At 32.3% G+C, this 6,770-nt stretch overlaps 1 pseudogene; it reads left to right on the plus strand.

The window, feature by feature from the left end:
• The first annotated feature begins 1,810 nt into the window (after positions 1 to 1,810).
• LOC112474888 lies at positions 1,811 to 1,929 on the plus strand (annotated as a pseudogene).
• The last annotated feature ends 4,841 nt before the right edge of the window (positions 1,930 to 6,770 follow it).

Below are 6,770 nucleotides of genomic sequence, written 5' to 3' on the forward strand. Positions count from 1 at the left end.
AGGATTAAGGGAAAGAAGAGGGACCTAAACAACAACAAAAACTCTTAATAGGTTAAAAGCACTCCAAGAAGTGTGCTTTTTAAATGAATTTCTGTTTAGCCTGCTTTATCTTCCAAAAAAATGATTGCTGTGCCCAATATCATTCATGGGACATATGACTAAAACTTGGCAGAATACACATTTCCCATTTAGCAACAGAATTATTATAATATAGGCAAATTCTTTTATCCTAATTGAACAAAATGCACAGTGAAAAATTGTGTAAGAGACTGAGTTTTCCTGGGTTTGCTGTATGCACGCTGAAAATATCTAATTGATATTGGCTTTATATAATAACAGTATATTAAAGTTATCTTCATCTCTCTTATGGTTAACTTTTATATCAACTTTCATTTTTCCAAATATAGGTGCAGTTTTTCTCCAATTCTACAAAATGTTCCCACATTGGAAAAGCCTCATAATACTTTAGAAATCTATGCAGAGGAAAAATTTCACACCTCAAGATCTTGACTTAGCCACTGGTGAGTTTTTCCAAATTCACTAGAATGCTGCTGATTAGAGATGCCAAATGGTTTTTCCAAATAATTGAGCCCACTTTGTCTCACATCTTAGCACATTCAAAATTTTGATAAAGGGAATTTATAATGTCCTACATTTATTTATCTCAAAAATGAAACTTTCTTGAAAATGGAGCTGTAATTTAATTATTGGTAACTATAAAATCCATTTCCTTTGTATTTTATATAGCAGACTTTTCTTAAGTTATGGTATTTGCTTAATATTATGTTTTATTTGGTTTGAGTTTCAACAGTTGTAAAATAATCAAGGTTCAGTTTCAGAGAATGTGAACTTTTAATTGTTGTAAAAAAACGTAACATTTAATTTACCACCTTAACCATTTTTAAGTGTTACAGTTCAGTAGTGTTACATATGTTTACATTGTTGCACAACAACTCTCTAGACTTTTTCATTTGGAAAAACTGAAACTTTCTACCCACTAAACACTTTCTTCCTCCTCCCTCCTCAGCCTTTGGCAATTACCTTTTCACTTTCTGTTTTTATAATTTTGATTATTTTAGATTCTTTATAATAGTAAAATCATACAGTATTTTTTATGTGACTGGCTTATTTTTCTTACATAATGATTTTGAGTTTCATCTATGTTGTAGCATGTGACAGAATTTTATTTTACTTTAATGATACATAAAATTTCATTATGTATGTATATACTACTTTTATTTATCCATTCATCTGTTGATGGATATTTGGGTTGCCTTTACCTGTTGATTATTGTAAATGATACCGTAATGAACACAAGTGTGCAAATAGCTCTTTGAGATCCCAATTAGAATTCTTTTTGATATATACCCAGAAATGAGATTGCTGGATTATATGGTAATTCTATTTTTAACATTTTCAGGTGCCTTCATACTGTTTTTCCATAATGACTGTACTATTTTACCTTCTTATCATCAATGTACAGGTTCCAAATTCTCCAAATCTTTGTCAACATTCATTTCTTACTTTTTTGATAGTGGCCATCCAAATGATTTTAGATACTATTACTTTGTAGTGTTGATTTGCATTTCTCTTATGATTAGTGATGTTGAGCATCTTTCTATATTCTTGTTGGCCATTTATATACTTTCTTTGCCAAATTGTGTCCTTTGCTGTTTTTTAATCAGACTATCTGTTTTTGGTTGTTGATTTATAAAAATTTCTTATTTATTTTTGGATGAATGAGGACATTTTAGATGTTTTCAGCACAAAAATTTTATTTCAGATTATTAAATGGCTTAAAAAGTTATTGTTATATGGCCATGCCACCCTGAACAAGGCTGATCCTGTCTGATCTTGGAAGCTAAGCAGGGTCGGGCCTGTTTAGTACTTGGATGGGAGACCACCTAGGAAGACCAGGTGCTGTAGGCATAAAAAATAAAAAATAAGGGATTGTAAGCTGACAAGGGACAAGGTCCTTGCAATCTGTAAGGTCAGCCAAGGGTTGCTTTGCCTAAAAAAAAAAAAAAAAGTTATTGTTAAAGCTGAAGAAATGTATTTTAGGCTCAGCATTCAAAATGACTTCTTTGAAGAACAGAGTTACAATAAGAGTTAAAGCTTCTTATGTGATTAAGAAAATTAGTAATTTTCCACTATAAATGCCATATCTAAATCCATGCTGTGACATATTATCAAATTAAGAAAGCCACCCACAATCAGAAAACTTAAAATAAAAAAAACCATTCTCAGAAAGTCCCCATGATCAAGAAGCCACTGTTACAGCTGCAGCTTTCAGAAACACCTAGAAAGTCACTAAAAAAATGAATGCCCTATACAATTCTTATTAATATTCATAGATTAAGTGATCACACATTGATATATTTATCAGTGCTGCCACAGAAAACCAGACACTCCTATTATGGTCTTTGCGAACACAAACTAATGAAAGAGCAAAAACAGCCTCAACATCACAGTTACCAAGCAAATGTCAGAAGAATGTCTGATGAACAGAATCAAAATTACATCTAGAGATGTAGCTACAAGAGTTTCTGGAAAATGCAGAATTCCAACCCTTGCAATACAGAAAAACACTACAGGAGTATGTTAATTGGGCTCTTGGGCTCTAATCCATCACATCTACCTCCAAATAAAATACAAGTTTCCCCCACCATCCCAAAGTAGAGTGTTTCTATGAAAAATTTTATAAGCTGAAATGGCATAAAGGAAAAAAGCCATTAACATTCATGTATGGAAAAAATTTTGAGTGTTCTCAGACTCCAAAACTAACTTACCAAATCACACAATACAACACACAAAACCTAGAATAAGTAAAAGCAGAAATTATATGATAAATACACAGCCTATATAAAGTAGAGTGAGCTTGGTTGTGCCACTCATTGCTCACAGAGCACTCTGCCTCTATAAGGACTTGCTACAAAAACAAACATTAAATGCTATTTTCACTTTCTGACTTTCCTGTTAAAACAAAAATCTTTTCTGGATTTCTTTTGGTTAGCAAAAATAGGTACTAATGTAGGTCTCTCATGAATGCCACGTGGCATAATGCAAACTTTCAAAAAGTGGAGGATAGCTGTAATGGGTTTTGCTTCTTTTTGTTTTCCCTTTGTTATTTTGGTCAAAGTAAGAGAGGATAAGCTAGAAGCCTTCATTTATCGAAACAATCCCAGGCTTATTTTCCTAAAATTCCAATCTGATTGTTTTCTCTGGCTCAGAACATGACAGTATGTTAGTATAAAATATAAATTATAATCGTGTTTATTCTTTATCTGACACTTCAAAAAGATGTACCTGCATGCTAACCTTGCATATAAATCCCTTTGCAGTGACAGAAGAATGATTCTGTGACCCTACACTAAATTATTTTAGCATATAAATGTATGCCAGTTGCAGGTAACTATGCTTTCATTCATGAGCCACGTAAAGAACACGATTCAGATTATGGAGTTAATCTGAGTAGAAGATGGAAATATTCTGATAAAAGTAAAAATTATTTGAAGTATGAAAGAAGGAAGGCATTAAAGTTAGAAGAAGCTGGCTCTTGGGAATATTGAATTGTCCAATAAAATAAGAGATGTTCCATTCTCGAATTAAAAACTAGGATAATCTGGCTATTAATTGTCTATAAATCAAATGAACAAAACCACTTTTAGTCTCTACATAATATGTTAAAATTCATTAGAAAAAGTCTTTCTCAGACGGAGATATAATGGAATTTATGTGCATTTCTTATAAATCAAAATGTTATTTATACTTTTAGTAAAATATCACTCCATCTTAATCCTAAAGTTCCCCCTCTCTCTTGTCCCGGGTAACTTAGCTAAATTTAAAGATAGAAGTGTTGATGGAGTAAACTTAGGGACCAAGTTCTCACTTTCAATAAAATAGAGACTTAAATGGTAATATCCTTGATTAGAATTATTATAGAAAAATTCTTCTAAAATAGCTCATGACAGGACTACTGAAATCACTATTATACTCTGATTATAAATCTGGCTTGAGATTCTATTCCAGATAAAAATCTAAGAGAAAAGTAGTTTTCAAGAGGAATTTTAATGCATTCTATTAGGAACTATAGAAATATACTGCATGAAAAGTATATTATAATTTTCTTATCCTTGGGTAACTGGGATTTTGATCAACCTAAATTATCAGTTAAAGTTATTTAGTCATTGATTCAACATTTATTTATTGAATACTTACTATGTGTCAGGCATATAATTAAGATAATTTATTGATGAAAAAGAATAGACAAAATCCACCAATGTTTATAACAAGTGGATGGAGATAGATGATAAAATAAACAAGCATAATATAAAATATTAGATATTTATAAATGCTATGGAGAAAAGTAAAGCGATGAATAGTAAATAGAGAAGTCTCATTAAGGAGTTGTAAACTGGGCAAAGAACCAAAGTTGGTGAAATATATTATTGTTTCTAGGAAGAGTATGCAAGGCAAGAGCAGGAACATGTGCAAAACCCATAGGTTAAAACTTGCTCAGAGTGTTCAAGGAATAGTAAAGGAGGCTAATATGCTGGGAGGAAATAATGGGGAGATTTAGTCAGAAGAAATGAAAGGCAAACCAAGTAGAGCCTTATATGCCATCATAAGGATCTGGTTATTCTTGTACGCTATTGAATGGTTTAAAGAAAAGTAACATGACCTGGGAAATGATAAAGAACTATGGTGGGAGAAGAGGGACAAATTTAGAGGCTACTATAATGTTAGTGAGAAATGGTTATGGAGTGGGGTATGATGGTTCCAGTACATGAAAATGCTAAAAAGTCGAGAAATAAGGGCCATATTTTTAAATATGCAAGAGGGGGTGAGAATTCACATGATTTTTGCTAGAGACATGAATATTTTATAGTAAAGGAGAGAAGATAGAGTATATATAGGTAGGTGATGCTGGGAGTTATATTCTATTATAAATTTTTCTCATTAAAATGGTAGCAGAGTCACTAAGTATGAGTAGTGAAAGTGAACAGATAAGGAGAATATAGTATGATTGCCAGGCAACTGTAAAGATTACATATTTGAAGTTAATAGAAAGGTATTTAAAGGCAAACAATCAGCATGGTTGTGTGTTATTTTCTGGCTATATTTAATTTTATGTGTGTAGGATCACAGGAGGCAAACAGTTGGATTTAAGCAGGGTTGAGATTTTTCCAAAGTAAATAAAAAATATAAAAAAGTGGCAATATAGTTGAAAGTATAGGTAAGGGAATAATTTTATTGATGGAATACGGAATCAAAACTGGTGTAGGAGATAGTGATTTAAGTATGGTGAGGTATGATAATATGGTAGTCACATCAATAGATTCTGAGTCATAGTGGTTGTGAAGGAATTGATGGAGTAGCAATACTAAAGGGAGTGAGCTGAAGAGAGGATACACAAAATGAGATTATGAAGGGTTTGTGTTTGTTTATAATGACAAGATCCAGGGAATGAGCAAGAGAAGGAAGCAAAAGGCTGATATAGGGTGAAAGGAAAGATCATAGTAGGAGGAGCAAAGAGGACCTGAGAGAATGTGTAATAGAAGGATTACACGGACAATGAAATTACTAAGAAATATAGTAAAAATGGTGTTGGAAGAAATGACTATAAAGAGTAACTTAAATCTTTAAAGGAGTTGCCTATATGCCCAATGACTATAATTATTCAATTTCCTGTAATTTGAAGATGAATGATTTTAGGAAGAGAAGTAGGAAAATGGCCTGGAAGAATAATGCAAGAAAAAAAGGACACCCAAAATGGCACTGGGAGTGTGAGAGAGAAAAGCATGAGAACCTGTTTGGCAAGTGGGTAATTGTTTTTTACTTTTGTGTAGTTGCACTCACCTATAAGGATTGGCCACATTGACGGCTAATGACCTTGTCGACCATAATTCTGTATATTTTTTCCCTCAGTCTCATGGTTAAAGAAATGGACTGGGCAGAATTTGATACTAGTAGAATTTTAACTCTCATGGTGGTTCTAATTTACTTCATACCAGCTGTATAAATAAATTCTGAATTACCTGGTTATTATCTGAAATTTAACATTGCAGAGAATCATATTAAGGGTTCCTCCTTAGGAAGCGCTTTTCTTACATGTTGTGCCAAGACCATAATATAACTTAATTAGGGAGGTTCACTACCATCAGCAAGTTTTTGTGCTGGAAATCGGCTATTTTAAATCACAAATTTTCTCATTTAGCCGTTCAATGGTTTTAGAGATAAGAAAGCTTACATTGCTACCATATTTCTCCCAAGCTGTCTTTGGAGATGGGATTGTTATTCTCTTGGGGGAATTTTAGACTGTAGCTCTGCTAATTATCAGGAAATAGAATATTATATATGAGCTATCAATCTTCCCAAAAGGTATAGATGAGGTAAAGGAGAACTGAGGTCATAAGATCTGTTTTCAAGCACTTTTTAATTTTTATAGTCTTTTAAAATCTCAGTTGTAGTGAGAACATCTGTTATGCTCAGAATAAGTGACCTTAACCAACTTTAATTTCTTATACTGTAGTTATTTTTTTACGTAGTGGAAGTACAAAAGTACTCTTTTTTGATAGTTAACATATAGCAGAAAAAAGAATTCATTTCATCAAAAAATAGTTTGATGAAACTCCTTAATTAATTTGCCTCGGGATTTTTTTCCAATTTGTTTCCCACAAGAGAAGGGTCTTAGTATTTTCATTATCTTAGTGATAATAGATTTTTTAAAAGACATATATTTCATAATCAAGAAGGATGGTAACATTTTT

This window comes from Pteropus alecto, unplaced genomic scaffold (genome assembly GCF_000325575.1).
Source record: "Pteropus alecto unplaced genomic scaffold, ASM32557v1 scaffold7, whole genome shotgun sequence".
In the NCBI taxonomy this organism is placed as follows: Eukaryota; Metazoa; Chordata; class Mammalia; order Chiroptera; family Pteropodidae; genus Pteropus; species Pteropus alecto.